This window comes from Haematobia irritans, chromosome 2 (assembly GCF_050003625.1).
Source record: "Haematobia irritans isolate KBUSLIRL chromosome 2, ASM5000362v1, whole genome shotgun sequence".
In the NCBI taxonomy this organism is placed as follows: domain Eukaryota; kingdom Metazoa; phylum Arthropoda; class Insecta; order Diptera; family Muscidae; genus Haematobia; species Haematobia irritans.
Window position 1 is genome coordinate 21532255 of NC_134398.1, and position 19679 is coordinate 21551933.

Here is a 19679-nt window from a genome sequence, read left to right on the forward strand (position 1 = left end):
GTATATTTTTAGTTTTTGGATTTTTTTGTCGTCCCATTCCTGTTGTTGTTTATGATTTCGATTTCAATTCACAAAAGACTCTCTTGTGCGCCTATTTAAAGTAAGGCACTAACGATGATTGCGATCTCGATCACTGGTGTTGTGTTGTTTTTGAAATGCGCGCAAAAGCGCCCTTTTCCCTTATGTGAGAGGGGTGGAGTATATACGAGGTAGATTGGAGTACCCAGGACATTCAATATGCAGACTGATTTTGTTTTTGTTTGTTTTGCATTCATTTACAATTTTGCTTGTCTGGATTGTTGTTCTTGTTGTTTACGCATCCAATCTCTTTGCGCAAATGTTGTTTACGATGTCGCCTTCATTTTATGGCTTTGATTGCGACCGTTTCGTTCGTTTTCTTTCATTTTTCAAAATTGGCGCTAAACTCCTCTCTACTACGGTATGGGATTTGTTTTCTTTTTTTTTTGTATTTTTTTACTATGTGGGTTTGTTGTCTCCTCGTACACGACCCGTACGTACGTTTATTTCGAAATTGTGTTTTTATTCCCAGAATTAAGGATATGATAAATCGTATTGTTTGTCCACTTTGGCTGGTGAAGTTTACTTTGTTTTTCCCATGTCGAATTCCAATTTGTGCCTGCAACATTGTATCGACGGTCGGTGATCATCAGAAGATACCATACCAGCTAAGAAGCATCAAATACATGTGGTGAATTAAATAAAGACTTTTGTCTTTTTTTATTCCATTGCTATGTAAATGGTTAAACTTCAAGAGGTTGTGGAGAAACTATAGGAGAAATATGAAGATATGCAATTTGGATTCAGGGAAAAAATGGATATTAGGAGAAAATAAATTGGTATTGTCTTAGAAGATTGCTGCTTTAGGGAGATGATTGATAATAAATGACCAAAGCTCTACATAAAAATAAACAATTTTTTATTTCTATAGAAAATTTTCTAAAAATTTTGTTCTCTATAGAGAATTTTGTCAAAATTTTATTTCTATAGAAAATTTTCTAAAAATTTGATTTCTATAGAAAATTTTCTTGAAAATTTTATTACTATAGAAAATTTTAGAAAATTTTCTAAAAATTTTATTTCTATAGAAAAATTTGTCAAAATTTTATTTCTATAGAAAATTTTCTAAAAATTTTCTTTCTATAGAAAATTTTCTAAAAATTTTCTTTCTATAGAAAGTTTTGTCAAAATTTTATTTCTATAGAAAATTTTGTCAAAATTTTATTTCTATAGAAAGTTTTGTCAAAATTTTATTTCTATAGAAAATTTTTTCAAAAGTTTTATTCCTATAAAAAATTTTGTCTAAATTGTATTTCTACAGGAAATGGTCTCAAAATTTTATTTATATAAAAATTTTTTTCTATATTTTATTTCTATAGAAAATTTTGTCAAAATTTTATTTCTATAGAAAATTGTGTCAAAATTGTATTTCTATATAAATTTTTTTAAAAATTTTATTTCTGTAGCACATTTTCTAAAAATTTTATTTCTATAGAAAATTTTCTAAAAATTTTATTTCTATAGAAAATATTCTAAAATTTTATTTCTATAGAATATTTTGTCAAAATTTTATTTCTATAGAAAATTTATTTTTGACATTTTATTTTATTTGACCTTAAAAAATGTCTATGTCAAAGGGAATTTTGTGTCTCTTAAATTTTCCCGTTTGGAAAATTGAATTGCAAAATATTTCCCTATTGACTTCTTTAGCATTTAAACCACTGATCTTTTTCTCTATCTGAGAGATCTTTTGTTCCTTCTACGTTGGCTATGGATTTTGTGTAAATAATTTAATCTCAGCGGTTATGTATCTCTGCCAATGTTGCCGCTTAAGCTGGTGAATTTTGTTTGCCCTATGTGATGTGTGGGCTGTGTGATGGGATTTGAAGCTTGTATGTAGTGTGTAGCACTTACGGTTAGGATACATCTATGCTTTTGAGACTGATTTAGTAAGTGTTTGTCTTGTGCCTGGTGGAGTTCGAAATCGAGAAGTCCTTGTATTGATGAAACATAAAGATAAATACTATCACGTTAACTGTTTATAAAAATTTTGAAAAAAAACTTAAAATTGTTGTCTTCAAATAATTTGGTGTAATTAAAAATTACAAAATGATAAATACAAAACGGTATCGGTGGATTTATATTTCGGTTTCGGCAATATTAGAACCTATAATACCAATGAAGCGAAACTTAATACTTTTCTTTTTTTGTGACTCATTTTTTTCGCATAATGTGTTTGTAAATATCAAACCTTTAAACATTTTTACTAGCGTAAGAGGTAGCCTGTAAGAAAACTTTTTGAAAAAGTGATGATTAAGTAATTTTATTTGTGGCCCAGCATAGTCAGAAAAATATTTTTTCCCTAGGCCTGTGAGGACCTTGTGTCCAAGTGAATCTCTTAAAAAAAAGTAGGTGGGAAGACAGTTCATAATCCTGTCCGTAGTTGGGCGAGAGGTGTCTATTTTGCTTCGACGTGTGAGGGTCGTATTTTTCTATTCACCGATAGATTGGGCAAATAATTTGGTATATTGTATATACAACTTTGTGATCATCCTACTCTTATCGAGGTAGTCGATGTGGATGTAGATCAGAAAATGGTGGCCATCATTTTATGGTCGATGGCACAGTGTATCCACGTTTTCCCGACTGTTACGAAATGACTTATACCATCCATCGGAATAAGATTTAGAGTTGAAACAGAGCTCTGAAATATAGAGCTTGATGTCAGGATTTGGGAACATAAGCGTCGCCAATCGCTCCGATAGCTTTCTCAAGACCAACATTCTTCGGCCAATCTTCCAATATGAGATTATGGATTTCTGTTACATTGACCTGAATTGTAACCGTTCTAGGGGCACCTGGATGTGGCTAATACATCAATTTTTGAGCGTAGTTATCAAGGGAGGACAATATCCGTATACACAAACCAAAAAGGTATTTAATTTCCAAAATCAAGAATCGGATCCCCCAATCGATAACGTTTTATTTTTCATTTCTCTCCGCCAGGCAAGTCTGCTTACGCATACCAATGACGGTAGTCGATAATTACAATTTTGTAGCTAATCACTTAAAAGTATCCTCAAGAATCTTGTAATGCTGTCTGATCATGGAGCACTTTCTATGGATATGTCCAGAAAATTAAAATTAGGATGGTTAACCCAATAACCCAAAATCTACCAAATTAATCTACCAAAATTGAAAAGAAAATATACCAAAAATCTACCAAACTTAAACAAATCAATCAATGAATAATATCGTCAAAATTTTATTTCTGTAGAAAACTTTGTCAACATTTTATTTCTATAGAAAATTTTGTCAAAATTTTAGTTCTATAGAAAATTTTGTCAAAATTTTATTTCTATAGAAAATTTTGTCAAAATTTTATTTCTATAGAAAATTTTGTCAAAATTTTATTTCTATAGAAAATTTTGTCAAAATTTTATTTCTATAAAAAAATTTTGTGAAAATTTTATTTCTATAGAAAATTTTGTCAAAACATTTCTATAGAAAATTTAATCAAACTCTGATTTTTATAGAAAATTTTGTCAAAATTTTATTTCTATAGAAAATTTTGTTAAAATTGTATTTCTATAGAACATTTTGTCAAAATTTTATTTCTATAGAAAATTTTGTCAAAATTTTATTTCTATAGAAAATTTTCTCAAAATTTTATTTCTATAGAAAATTTTGTCAAAATTTTATTTCTATAGAAAATTTTCTCAAAATTTTATTTCTATAAAAAATATTCTCAAAAGTTTATTTCTATAGAAAATTTTCTCAAAATTTTATTTCTACAGAAAATTTTGTCCAAATTTTATTTCTATAGAAAATTTTGTCAAAATTTTATTTCTATAGAAAATTTTGTCAAAATTTTATTTCTATAGAAAATTTTGTCAAAATTTTATTTCTATAGAAAATTTTGTCAAAATTTTATTTCTATAGAAATATTTTTTCAAAATTTTATTTCTATGATAAAATTTTGCCAATTTTTTTTTCTCAAAATTTATTTCTATAAAAATTTTTTGTCAAAATTTTATTTCCATGAAAAATTTTTGTCAAAATTTAATTTCTATAGAAAATATTGTCAACATTTAATTTCTATAGAAAATATTGTCAATATTTTATTTCTATAGAAAATTTTGTCAAAATTTAATTTCTATAGAAAATATTGTCAAAATTTAATTTATATTGAAAATATTGTCAAAATTTTATTTCTATAGAAAATTTTGTCAAAATTTTATTTCTATAGAAAATTTTGTCAAAATTTTATTTGTATAGAAAATTTTGTTAACATTTTATTTCTATAGAAAATTATATTCAAAATTTTATTTCTATAGAATATTTTGTCAAAATTTTATTCCTATAGAAAATTTTGTCAAAATATTAATTCTTTAAAAAATTTTGTTAAAATTATATTTCTATTAAAAATTTTGTCAAAATTTTATTTCCATAGAAACTTTTGTCAAAATTTTACTTCTATAGAAAATTTTTGTCAACATTTTATTTCCATGGAAAATTTTGTCAAAATTTTATTTCTATAGAAAATATTGTCAAAATTTAATTTCTATAGAAAATATTGTCAAAATTTTATTTCTATAAAAAACATTTGTCAAAATTTTATTTGTATAGAAAATTTTGTCAAAATTTTATTTTTATAAAAAATCTTGTCTACATTTTATTTTTATTGAAATGTTGGTCAAAATTGTATTTCTATGGAAAATTTTGTCAAAATTTTATTTCTACGGAAAATTTTGTCTAAGATCTACACAAAACATTAGGAATTCCGCCAAACAGTAAAAATTCTACCATTTTTGGTAGAATTCTTCAACTATGGCAACCCTGACTGCGATAAAACAAATTACTGTTGAAAAACTTTTTGGTCTGCGATCGAAACTGAGTTTAACCCTATGATCATTCCTATGCAAGACGTTCAGTTAACTCATGCAAATCCTTGGATAATTCTTTCTTTAACAAACCTCCCATAACAATTTCCTCATAGCCATTGGATGAAAATTGAAATTTTCTATTGTATACATTGACATTATATTTAATCTGCACGATATTGTCTCCTCGAGAACAACATAAGATGCTTATAGTCGCATATTTTTTCTTGTATGAGAATAAGCTAACATTTCGTCCAAGGAATTTCTAATATTTTCACAATATTGTCTCCAGCTACAAAATAAAATGGAGAAAAGAAAAACAAACATTATTCCAGTCAAACCTCTTATAACAATGCCATTACCTTGTCTGCAGCCTTTAAGAAACTGGGAAATAAGCGAAAACCGTTAAGAAAGAAAGAATTCCAAGTGGATATTTTTATAGCTTGCATTCTTTTTATGGCCAACGCATCCGAAATCAACATTCCGCATAACACCATGAAATAGAAAGAAATTATGGTCACACGCACACACACACATCCATAGACGAGAGGCAGACATACATATATTCCTGTATGTATACGTTAAATAGATGATGAAGAACATAACGCCCATATTTTGCCTTTTTTTATTTTTAATGGTAACTTCCAAGGAGCTAAGGATGGTTATTAGAGTTCGACCGAAGTGGGTGTTCGGGGAAAAACTCATCATATTTGGCCAAAGAAAAAGTCAATTTTAAAATATATTTTAATTAAATAAATTACGAGATCTTTCATTTAATATTAACATACTTGATGAACAAAAACGCAAGAAATGCAATTACACCCAAAGAAACTTGTTACTAGAAGCAGCAGAAATGTCTGTTACAAAAAGGGTTACTGAAATAACAAAAAATGTCTGATATCTTTTAAGCTCGATATGTATGTCTTGCCCAAAAAATCGGAATATTTAATAATTTGAAGTTTTTAAGGATAATAGTGCAGTAATATACAAAAAAATATTTTTAGTGCTTAAATATGTTTTGTCAACTAGATGTAACAGGTTGGCTGATAAGTCCCCGGTCTAACAAAGAAAAACACATTTTTTTGTCAAAATTTTTTATTATTTAACATAGTTCCCTTCAAGAGCGATACAACGATTATAACGACCTTCCAATTTTTTGATACCATTTTGGTAGTACTCCTTCGGTTTTGCCTCAAAATATGCCTCAGTTTCGGCGATCACCTCTTCATTGCAGCCAAATTTTTTCCCAGCGAGCATCCTGTTGAGGTCTGAGAACAAGAAAAAGTCGCTGGGGGCCAGATCTGGAGAATACGGTGGGTGGGGAAGCAATTCGAAGCCCAATTCATGAGTTTTTGCCATCGTTCTCAACGACTTGTGGCACGGTGCGTTGTCTTGGCGAACCAACACTTTTTTCTTCTTCATATGGGGCAGTTTTGCCGCGATTTTGACCTTCAAACGCAGCAATAACGCCATATAATAGTCACTATTGATGGTTTTTCCCTTCTCAAGATAATCGATAAAAATTATTCCATGCGCATCCCGTTGTAATTTATATAAATTGGCCGCTATGTGGCTTCAAATTACATGATGAAAATAAAAATAAAATAAAAACAGAGGCCATTACTTTGCCAGCGGACTTTTGAGTCTTTCCACACTTCGGAGACGGTTCACCGGTCGCTGTCCACTCAGCCGACTGTCGATTGCACTCAGGAGTGTAGTGATGGAGCCATGTTTCATCCATTGTCACATATCGACGGAAAAACTCGGGTGTATTACGAGTTAACAGCTGCAAACAACGCTCAGAATCGTCAACACGTTGTTTTTGGTCAAATGTGAGCTCGCGCGGCACCCATTTTGCACAGAGCTTCCGCATATCCAAATATTGATGAATGATATGACCAACACGTTCCTTTGATATCTTTAAGGCATCTGCTATCTCGATCAACTTCATTTTACGGTCATTCAAAATCATTTTGTGGATTTTTTTGATGTTTTCGTCGGTAACCACCTCTTTCTGGCGTCCACTGCGTTCACCGTCCTCCGTGCTCATTTCACCACGCTTGAATTTTGCATACCAATCAATTATTGTTGATTTCCCTGGATACTCATTATCAAGCCAAGTTTTTGCTTCCACCGTATTTTTCCCTTCAGAAAACAGTATTTTATCAAAACACGAAATCCCTTTTTCCATTTTTTTTCACAATAACAAAAGTTGTTTCACAAAAGACGCTCTATCTCACAAACTAATTGTCTTACAGACGTCAAATTTTGACACGAATCATTTGAAGGTTGGTCCTATATAAAAATAATATGTATTTAATACTAGCGACGCCATCTATGTGTCAGACCGAGGACTTATCAGCCAACCTGTTATAGAAAATTTTGTCAAAATTTTATTTCTATAGAAAATTTTGTCAAAATTGTATATCTATAGAAAATTTTGTCAAAATTTTATTTCTATAGAAAATTTTGTAAAAATTTTATTTCTATAGATAATGTTGTAAAAATTTTATTTCTATAGAAAATTTTGTCAAAATTTTATATCTATAGAAAATTTAGTCTAAATATTGTATATCTATAGAAAATTTTGTCAAAATTTTATTTCTATAGAAAATTTTGTCAAATTTTTATTTCTATAGAAAATTTTGTGAAAATTTTATTTCTATAGAAAATTTTGTCAAACTTTTATTTCTATAGAAAATGTTGTCAAAATTTGAAAATTGAAAATTTTGTAAAAATTTTATTTCTATAGAAAATTTTGTAAAAATTTTATTTCTATAGAAAATTTTGTAAAAATTTTATTTCTATAGAAAATTTTGTAAAAATTTTATTTCTATAGAAAATTTTGTAAAAATTTTATTTCTATAGAAAATTTTGTCAAAATTGTAGTTCTATAGAAAATTTTGTCAAAATTTTATTTCTATAGAAAATTTTGTCAAAATTTTGTTTCTATAGAAAATTTTGTCAAAATTTTATTTCTATAGAAAATTTTGTCAACAGTTGTCAAAATTTTATTTTTATGGAAATTTTGTCAAAATTTTATTTCTATAGAAAATTTTGTAAAAATTTTATTTCTATGGAAAATTTTGTCAAAATTTTATTTCTATAGAAAATTTTGTGAAAATTTATTTTTATGTAAAATTTTGTCAAAATTTTATTTTTATGGAAATTTTTGTAAAAAATTTTATTTCTATAGCAAATTTTGTCAAAATTTTATTTCTATAGCAAATTTTGGCAAAAAATTTATTTCTATAGAATATTTTGTCAAAATTTTATATTTATAGAAAATTTTGTCAAAAATTTATATCTATAGAAAATTTTGTCAAAAATTTATATCTATAGAAAATTTTGTCAAAATTTTATTTCTATAGAAAATTTCCCATTCTCCCATCTCCCCATGGGCGGTCAGTGACGTTGTCATCAACAACACCATCTCTACCAGCATAGAGCATAGTTCAAATACCTGTAGCATCATCATCAGAGTAGCAAAATAATTTTCGTTGTCATCGCTAAACCACACGGTGAGGCATATTCACATGATGCTTGTTGTTTATTCTATCCATACATGCTCCATACTCAAGAATGTGTTTGCTATTGACATCCATATAGTAATCTTCATCAGAAACTAAAATGCGCGCGCGATTTTCACATTTCTTGTTAATGTTGTGTGTTGTGGAGAACTAACCGGTTCTGCCATTTTCGTCATTGTCGAAGCAATGTTCTACCATAATTCCTATGGCTATGGGTTTTTGCGGCTGATATTGGAGGGATGGCCGCATTGGCGTAGTAGATTAAATGGATTTTAAGGATTAATACCCTAAGACCTAAGAATATATGGACCATAGGGATTTTGAGATATTTTTAAGGCTTGCGAGCATTTGAATGATGGAAAAATTCACCATCATTGCTATCACAATGGTGGTCTCGTTAGCCTACATTTGTGTGTCCAACCTAAACGAATATGAACGAATTATAAGCAAATTCTTTGTTACTGCTTGCGTGGTGTACAAAGCTCTCTTTTCGTCTTTGGCCCCTTCTACAAATTCTATACGCTGCGACCATGGTTTGATGCTACGTTTTTTTTTGTATTTATTTTGTTTATTCAATTTTCATCCAAAAACTTGGATTGCTATGAAAGCTTTAAACATTTCCTTTCCTTAGCCTTCCTTGCCTTGTACATCCATTTATGAAGCAGCCAACAATTTTAACAATCAGTTCTCTCTCTCTCTCTCTACGTTGTTTGTTGTGGTGATTTTGCAACTATAAAAATATTTTCTGGTTTAGAATTCTTAGAATATTTTCTGCCACAACTCCCAAGAAAAAGTAAATGAGGCATGTTTTGGACGGCATTCCTTCGTACTAGCAATGTTGTGTTGCTGACGTCTTTTTAGGTGGTTTGTCATGTATTTTTATAAGAGTGTGTGTGTAATGCAATTTTACAGTAAGGATTTTGGCACACACACAAATATTTTGATTTGGATTTTATGCAGGTGTTCATAAAAAAATGCGAAAAAGCATTTTTAGAAATTTATCGAAATTACAAAAGAAATGTGCACAAATATTTATGAATATGTAGATAATTTGGACAAATCTCATCAAAGATGAAACGGAAGTGTATCCCCAAACGCATTAAATGAATGAAATTCAAAACAGCTTCTGTTGGAATTTCTAAGGCTTTACCTTCAACTCGCTTTTCAAAATATGATGCATCTTTTTGCTGCATATTTTTCGATCTATATTCATTTGATGGGACTTTCACTTACAGAAGGCTTTTCTTGTTTTGCGCCTATATTTTTGGTTATGCCAATTTCTAGGAAAATGTTTGTACCAAAAACCCCCAATGTAATTCCACCAGATATCAAGAGGACCTCCGATATTTTAATATATGCCGCAACGTAGTGATTGAATGAGTTTAAATTCATATTTCATCGCTTCCACGAAGGTAACCCACTTAATGGTGATATGCAACCTATTTTTGTTTATAGAGTTTCTCTCAAAAGTATAAACCAATTTGAAATCTAAAAACCCTTTTCTTTCCACGATTTTGTTATATTCTTTGAGTTTCGTTTCGAAAGAACGTCTTTCAGTTTTCCTTTCACATGCATATACTCTAGATACTTAATAGATTTATGAGCAAGTGTTTCCATTTTTATGTCCACAAACTGTTATTGTACTCTATAATATGTTGTAATTGCATTTTTATGGGTTTTCCTCCATTTCATTCTTGCTCCCATCACATCGGTTGTTGGTCATAATCGTCGTTTTGATGTGTTCCCTCCCATTTTTTTGTAGTTATTTCTTTCCAGGCAGACATGCTACAGCTTCGGGGTTTTAGGTGTTAATATTGTTGTTGAAAACATACCTAACAATATTCGGCCGAACCAGAGAGGTTATTAAAAAATATGTTTGGTTTAGACCAATGTTGGGTTATAGCCTTTTTACACTTAAGCACATTTACGGGGAATGAACGGAAAATGTCGATATATGAAATATTGCGTTTATATGCTCAACATTTAACATTTCACATCTTTCAATTTGACGTTTCCCTTCTAAAAAAATCGTCGCCTTTTAATAGCTAAAAATCTAAATATAATGTTTTTTAAGAACTATTTGACGGTTTCAACTAAACAACAGTAACAATAACTAGTGCAGTTGAAAGAACTACCATGAGTGCAACATGAGGATGGAATAAGCCACTTATATTTTATAGTTGACCAAATTAGTTTTGGCAACCCAATAATTAAAATCAGTTTTCTTGGTGAAACTTATGATTAAATGAAATAACTGTGACTTACTTGAATTATGAATTTGTTTAAAATGTTTTATTTAAATTGTGTAATATAATTTTTTTAGCGTAAGTTCACTTTGTTGCCAGAAGGTTCATTATGGTCGTTTTATCCTTCCACCCAAAACTTCATTAAACTCCTCGTATATTTCTATATTTCTTACGACCCGGTACGCGTTGATAGGTGCAATTTGTTGCTAAAATGATGAGGTTTCACTAAATGGGAAAACATATATAATAATGAGCTGAAAAGTACATACTTGTAGTGCTTAACAATTATATTTCAAAAAAAAAAAACAATGTTGACATTTATATCATTTATGTCATTTTTTCTAGTGAAGACACTTAAATAATCGAATACAATGAGTTGAAACAAAGTGAAATAGGAACATTTTCCAAAGATGTTGAACATTTTTAAGGTGTACGACGTCCAAATTAGTATTGAAAAATGTTAAAATCTTTGGCAAATTGATGTTAGATGTTAAATGTGTGTAGTTTAAAAAGGCTACTACTAGGTTATAGTTTCAGCCTCAAGGCATATTTAGCATATTGAACTGACAATTGTGACATATAAAAATAAAAATTCAAATTAAAATTATTTTATACAACAAATTTTTAAATATTCAATTTGCTTTACATATATGACATAAAAGTATCGAAATAAATGGTACTCATAATTGATGGTACGAATTACTTCATTTATTCTTACGAGCCGCAACCACGGTTGCCACGTTTGGTAGAATTCTACCAAAAATGGTAAATTTTTTACTGTTTAGTAGATTGGTTGAACTCTTGATGTTTTGGTAGATTTTGCAAAATATTTCTCGCCTACTAGAAAGTACTTCACAAATATAAATAAAATAAATAGAAATAAAAGTTTGAAAAAATTTTCTATAAAAATCAGGGACCGTAAATAACTGTTATCCAGAAAATTTAAACTCAAAAACTCTTCATGTTAGAGTCAACGGAGACCTATACTGTCATATACCATAAGATTCATCTCGGAAAGCTCTTTCAGAATCTATGGTGATATTAAAAAAACGCTCCCAACTCCAAAGTTAACGGTTATTTTTCAACGTAAAAATAAAAGGTAATAAATAAAACTCTGTTTAGGAGTTTTATTTTTTCCTTCAGAAAATAATACTCTTTTTTGGAGTTTTATTTTTTTCTTCAGAAAATAATACTCTTTTTTGGAGTTTTATTTTTTTCTTCGGAAAATAAAACCCTTTTTCACTAATAGTACTGAGAACACGGAGATTTTTTGAAAAAGGTCCCTTGAGACAGTGTTATCAGACTCGCTTTCATCATCCTCGTCGAATAATTTTACCATTTCAATCAAATTCCGACCAGTATCCGTAGTAATTGTGCAAATTTGTTCCCTGTCATGTTCCTAAAATAAATTTTAATTTAACTTACTAAAGATGGGAATTATATATATCTCGTATACAACAAAGATGCATAAAAGTCTAAGTCTCGAACGCGCTTTAATAAATCTACAAATTGTATCAAAGTAATCCTTCACAAACAGTTGCAGTGAAGGAGCAGCACACATGACTGATTGTTCTCATAACACGGAGATTTTTTGAAAAAGGTCCCTTGAGAAAGCTTTCAACATCCTCGTCGAATAAATTTGGCGAACATAGCACGGCCTTGGAAGTAGGCCGTCTTAAATAAAAAATGAATAAAACTATGAATAAAACTCTATTTTTAACAGTTTCAATCGAGTTTTTATTTTTTACTCACAAAATAACGATTAAAAAATAACTTTTTTGATAGCACTTATAACCGTTACGGTCCCTGATAAAAATACAATATTGAGAAAATGTTTATAGAAATGAAATTTTGACAAAATTTCCTATAGATATGAAATTTTGACAAAATTTCTTATAGAAATGAAATTTTGACCAAATTTCCTATAGAAATGAAATTTTGACAAAATTTCCTATAGATATGAAATTTTGACAAAATTTCCTATAGAAATGAAATTTTGACAAAATTTCTTATAGAAATGAAATTTTGACAAAATTTCCTATAGAAATGAAATTTTGACAAAATTTCCTATAGAAATGAAATTTTGACAAAATTTCCTATAGAAATGAAATTTTGACAAAATTTCCTATAGAAATGAAATTTTGACAAAATTTCTTATAGAAATGAAATTTTGAAATTTCCTATAGAAATGAAATTTTGACAATTTCCTATAAAAATGAAATTTTGACAAAATTTCCCATAGAAAATAAAATTTTGACAACATTTCCTATAGAAATGAAATTTTGACAAAATTTCCAATAGAAATGAAATTTTGACAAAATTTTCGATAGAAAAAAATCTACAAAAATTCCTATAGAAATGAAATTTTCGAGAAAATTTTCTATAAATATACACATTTTCTATAAATAACTTTAATCTTTGTTATAGGCCAGCCATACTATCAAAGTCTGAAGGGATATTATTGCACTCATATATATTGTAGTGATTAAAAAATAATAAACTTCTAAAATAAACTAATAAAACATTTCTTTTGAAGAAACATTTTTCCATAATAACCACCATAATTTGATCAAACTCAGCAAAACAAGATTTTTTGATTTGGTATTTGTTTTTTGTAAAATTTTCTTCAAATTTTGGTAGATTATTTATGGCTCGACTGGTAACTGTGGCCGCAACACATTTCCTCATATTTCGAAGCATACATCGATACATTTCCAGATTTTCTCTATTTTAAATTTTTCACTTGTTGAACAATGTTTCAATTTGACTGACAATCAAAGTGGTAATATGGTATGGCGGCGGACATTGTTGTTTCTGTAATAATAAAACTAACTTCCTTAATATGCTTCGGTCATCCCATTGCCTCAGCCTAAAATTATGCAATGAATGTTGTCTATATTTGGTACCCAGTATTTTATGGGTAACTTCGTAATCCTATATGCTGAAAAATAAATCTTCGATATTTATTTTCTTTTTCTGTAGGCTAAGTACTTATCGGACCACCTTTGTACCTTCTATCGATGATGGTATATATGCACAAAATGTCCTTTGATAATTCCATATATTTATTTTCTTTTGCCAAAGACCGAATCTCATTATTCGGCCATACATCTCTGGTGTGAATTTATCGGCTAGCTTCGTGTTTCTAGTATAACGTAATTTCCATTTTAATGTTTTCATTTTTTATTTACTGTAGTTTCTCTTTTAATGTTTTTCCAAGTTTTTAATGTTTTTGTTTTTCTCACCCTTCTGTGATTTTATTTGCAGTTTTTTGCCGTTCCTTTTTGGACTCTCACAATTTAAATAGTGTGACGATTACCACTCGTGGATCGACGACCGAATAGTAAGGAGCAAGAGAGCCACTATACCAAACTGGCTGAAGAAAACAACAGTGCCGACCTTTGCCAAAGCCCTTTTACCATTGCATTTAGGACTGTTTGGTTGGGAAGCCGGGAAAGAATATAAAAATAAGTATTGGTGGATGTTAAAGAAGCCAGGCTACTAGCTAATGTCTTTTGAAGCATAATAACAAAACACGCAAAACCACAATAACAAAAACAGAAACAACAACCACACCATCATCCTCCCCATCAACATTGGAAACTTGTAGCTACATCAACAACAATGCAAAAAACACCATGTAACTCTAACATCATCCACAATAGAATTGAAATCTTTTAAGCCTTTGGGGTTTTCAATTTACACTTCGTGTGGCGTCTTCTTGTACTACTACGACTATAGAAATCCGCTACCATTACTATTTGTACTGCTATTCATTAAAAATTCCCTGTTGCCTGTACCCCATCATACATAGCATTGCCGCAGACGCTTCTTAGTTTTTCTATGTGTGTAAAAACAAAAATACAAGCAGACACTTTCAGAGTTAGAACCAGGCTAATAATATAATAATATGGGGATGTAAGGCTTTTATGCTCTGGCTAAGAAAAGTTGAATTTAATTTCGATATAATCTCATATATGGAAGACACGACAAAATAAAGCGCAGGAATCTGCTGCCAAAAGAAGTACATCACTATATGGATTCTACTAAGTTAGTTGTTGATCCAATCATATAGCCCCACGACGTCTCTCTTCGAAAGCGTTAAATTGTACAACTAAATGGTATGTAAAATAGGTAATCGTCAAGTTTGTTTTTGAAGGGTAAGAGACAATGGTTATTATTTTTTTATTCGTTTATTTGATGATACATAAAATATAAATTATACCTCATACTAATTTATGCATATATCATACATTCCCATGCGACATGACCCCTTCAAAGAGTTTGCTATTAACAGTAGTAGTCACTATTTCAGTCGATGGGATTTTTAGGCAACCTTGGAAAAGAAGGTTTTGGAAAGTGCGCTCGCAGGTTGTTCATCAAGCACGAAATTAATTGATCTAATTAAATTTTTAATAGAAATATGTTCAATCCCTTAAGTGCTTTTAAACGAAATTAATTTTTGTAATTAAAAGTTTAATTGATACACAGAAAAAAAAATTCACGAAAATTTTTCCAATTAAAATCTTAATTGAGTTTTAAAAATATTCAATTAAAAATTTAATAGATTCAACTAATTTTTTAATTGAAACAAGAATCAATCACACAAATTAATAGTATCAATTAATTTCTTAATTGGATCGATTAATTTTTTAATTGACTGTCAATTAATTTTTTTATTGATACTATTATTTCTGTGATTGAAGACATTTCAAATTAATTGGATCAATTAATCTCGGGAGCCACCGTGGTGCAATGGTACGAATGCCCGCCTTGCATACACAAGGTCGTGGGTTCGATTCCTGCTTCGACCGAACACCAAAAGGTTTTTCAGCGGTGGATTATCCCACCTCAGTAATGCTGCACACAAAAAAATTTTTTTGATTCAATCACGAAATTAATTGATCCAATTAATTTTTAATTGAAATGTCTTCAATCACAGAAATGATAGTATCAATTAAAAAATTAATTGAAGGTCAATTAAAAAGTTAATTGATCCAATTAAAAAATTAATTGATACTATTATTTTTGTGATTGATTTTTGTTTCAAATAAAAAATTTGTTGAATCAATTAAATTTTTAATTGAATATTTTTTAAAACTCAATTAAAATTTTAATTGGAAAAATGTTCGTGAATTTTTTTTGTGTGTGGTGACATTTCTGAGGGTTTCGAAGCTTCTGTAAGTGGTTTCACTGCAATGTGGAACGCCGTTTGGACTCGGCTATAAAAAGGAGGTCCCTTGTCATTGAGCTTAACATGGAATCGGGCAGCACTCAGTGATAAGAGAGCAGTTCACCAATGTGGTATCACAATGGACTGAATAGTCTAAGTGAACCTGATACATCGGGCTGCCACCTAACCTAACCTAATCTCGTGATTGAATCGAATAATTTTTTAAACGCGGCAATAAACTTCGCAAAGAATATTTTTGTGCATTTGTGGTGTTGTTTTTGTTCTCATTAACAAATAAAAAAATATTTTTTAATTGAAAATATATTAAATGCAATTAAGATATGAAAAATATTTAATGATAGTTTTTGTGTGTGTTACGTACCCACTTAGACCATATTATGCATTTGCGTTAACTCAGGTTGTAGTCTTCTCAATAAATGTTGCCCGATCTAAATCAGTGATAAGGGATATATATATATCCACGGTTGGCCGTTCCAAAAAATAATCTAGCAAATTTGAAGAAAATTTTACCCAAAAATCTTATTTTGAAGTTGTTGATCAAATGTTTGTGTTTAGTAAAAAATTTTATTTTATTCGAAAGATATGTTTTATATTGAATTTATAGGAATTTTACAATTTTAATTTCTATATAAAATTTTGTCAAAATGTTATTTCTATTGAAGATTTTCTTAAAATTTTATTTCTATAGAAAATTTTGTCAAAATTTTATTTTTATAGAAAATTTTGTGATAATTTTATTTCTATTGAAAATTTCATTTCTATAGAAAATTTTGTCAAAATTTTATTTTTATATAAAATTTTGTCAAAATTTTATTTTTTTTTTTAGAAAATTTTGTCAAAATGTATTATTATAGAGAATTTTGTCAAATTTATTTGGGCAAAGCCTTATAGACTGCAAGATGGTTGGATGGACGCACGTTTCGGAATTACCACATTCCTCATCAGCATCCTCTACTTGCAGCAAAACTATCAACCAATTATCAGAATTAATTCAGGCAGTTCATTATTATTTCGGTTGGATAGGCTACACTTGTAGTTTAGTCAATGCATGGTTTTAAGCTGAAATCAAAAAAACAACAACAATGATTAAAGAACAAAACCAACAATAACAAAACAAAACGAATTTTTTTTATAGGAAATTTTGTCAAAATTTTATTTCTATAGAAAAGTTTGTCAAAAAATTTTTTGATAGAAAATTTTGTCAATATTTTATTTTTATAGAAAATTTTTGTCAATATTTTTTTATGGAAAATTTTGTAAATTTTTTTTTATGGAAAATTTTGTCAAAAATTGTTTTATAGAAAATTTTGTCAAAATTTTATTTGTAAAGAAAAGTTTGTCAAAAATTTTATTTTTATAGAAAATTTTGTCAAAATTTTATGGCCATAGAAAATTTTGTCAAAATTTTATTTATATACATAGATAATTTTGTCAAAATGTTTTTTATAGAAAATTGTACCAAAATTTTATTTCCATAAAAATTTTGTCAAATTTTATATCTATTGAAAATTTGATTTTGTCAATTTTTTTTTATAGAAAATTTTGTCAAAATTTTATTTTTATAGACATTTTTGTCAAAATGTTATTTCTATAGAAAATTTTGACATTTTATTTTTATGCAAATTTTTGTCACAATTTTTTGCCTTAATTTTTTTTCGCTCGAATTCGAATCATTTTCAGCTTTTTTCGTTTTTGAAATTAGTTTTATTAAATGAGTATACATTGATTTTCCAAAATGAGTAGTAAAGTTTTTGGTCTATGAAAATTTATCGAATTTTGATAAAGCTTATTTAAATCAAGAGCTCTTCGGAGAAAATTTTATTTCATTTGGTTAAATACAAATGAAAGCATTCGTATGAGATGGGGCGTGTCACATTGTGTTTGTAGCCATTTAGAGAAAAATCGTGTTCCTTCGTATTAGGGATCCTGACCATTGCCCAAAATTGGAGGGACATAAACTATATTTATGTCCAATTCCAAGGCGGGCAAATCCTCCCATTCTGATATAAAGCATTTCAGTCTAATAAGCTTATTCTCATTTCTTCTTCTTGGGAACCTTAGAATGAATGACAGACTATTCGTCATCTGTAGAAGTATTTACTATGGGATCTTTGCTTTCAGTGTGGGTCAAAGCCTTTGGGGGCAATCCCAGAATTTCTTTGAAATCTATACACTTTTAAACCAATCGAAAGCTGATGTTTGATGCTGGTGTTTAATGGTCGGTCGAGGGACTACTCTGAGACAAGCAAACCTTTTCCTGTCAGTTTTACCGGTGTGTTAATTTAGTGGAAAATTGTCTACTTTTTTAAGCATTGAGACTTTTGCGTCACCTTTTTTTACTTTTTGTGCCACCTTGTTACCATGCTGTGCCACTTGCTAATTAATTCCTTTTTAGTAGATCCCTTTGAACATAAAATCGAACTAATGTGCCCATATTAAAAAAAAAAACTTATCTTCCCAACCCCTAGTCTTATCAAGCGGACAATTGACGCCTGAAAATATGCAAAGAAAATGTTGTGTTTTTGGGTTCTCCCATTAACGTCAATTTCTTGAACTTCGGTTTTCGATGAAATATAGATATATAGATCAAATGATATTTAGATCTAATTTTGAAGAAAAAAAAGTCATAATATCATAGAAACAATAAAATTCATTTAAATGAATTTTTCTTTTATAGAAAATTGTGTCACTTAAAAATAGTATTCCACTTTATTTCTAAAATGTGAACATTTTTGCAAAGTTTTTAGAAGTCATCAATGGTTAGGTTGGTTCCTGTTAACACAGCTAAACAGAGGACCTCTCCATCAGAACATAATTGTGGCATTTCTATTAAGAATATTATATAAACTAATCAAAGATGATCTAGGAATATTGAGGTCAATGGGCGAAGTCCTAACGATGAAACTTATCATAGCCATAATTTGTTCATTCATTTTCACGGTGCAATAGTTGCCAAAAAATTCTCACTAGTTGTAATTCAACCCGAGGAATAAACATATTACAATGTCCATTCTCTTGGTTTTTAACTTCGTTTGTGTTGAAGTATCACCACCGACCTGCATAATAATCATCCACTTGTTTAATTCGGCACATCTTTGTGTTTGGCCTCCTTGTTAATTTAATTATTTGGTTATTCACCTTGTCACTCACTCACTCTCGCTCTCCCTGTATGCATGAAGATATGTTCGAGGATGAGAATGAACTTCCCGGGTGGTTACTGTTGGTATATTTGTATCTCTTTCCATCATTCAAAAATTGACCAACTGCCGCCAGTTTTATTGACGCCAAGTTGTTGTGAGCGATATCACATTTAACATTGTAGCTGAACTTTATTATTTGTCTTTTTTGTTGGCGGCAATTCGAGATTTTCGATCGCATTATTAATCCACCATTAAAAGAAGATTTTTTCTTTATTTGCCTTGTTGTTGTTACATTTCACACATCAGCACCAATTGAATTTATGAGTGGTGACCATCATCATCACATTATTGTCGTAATATTTGACGCCTCTGTGATATTTGAACAGATAAAGATTGGTAAATGCTGAATTTCGAGGGACTGTTGTGTTCCATTTTAGGAAAAAAAAGTGGCGCTAAGATTTTTTTAATTGAATTTTATTTACATATTGGCGTCAACTATTTAGGTTTTTTTAGTCTGGATTGATTATTTTCAGAGAGGGTATAACATATATCTCTCATATTTTATTATATATATTTTTTTAATAATTATGCACTGGGGAACAGAATTTTATTTAAGTCGTTATACATATTTTCCATTACCAATTTATGAGAGGAGGGGTGAGAGGAAT

General features: G+C 29.3%; 1 protein-coding gene across 1 annotated transcript in view; it reads left to right on the forward strand.

Annotated features, from left to right (window-relative positions):
• The window catches only part of spi (spitz), a 67705-nt gene that overhangs the window by 30627 nt on the left and 17399 nt on the right, over positions 1 to 19679 (forward strand). The window contains exon 3 of the mRNA XM_075293517.1: positions 13945 to 14798. The gene's annotated coding sequence lies outside the window, so the exon portion shown is untranslated. The remainder of the gene's footprint in view (positions 1 to 13944; positions 14799 to 19679) is intronic.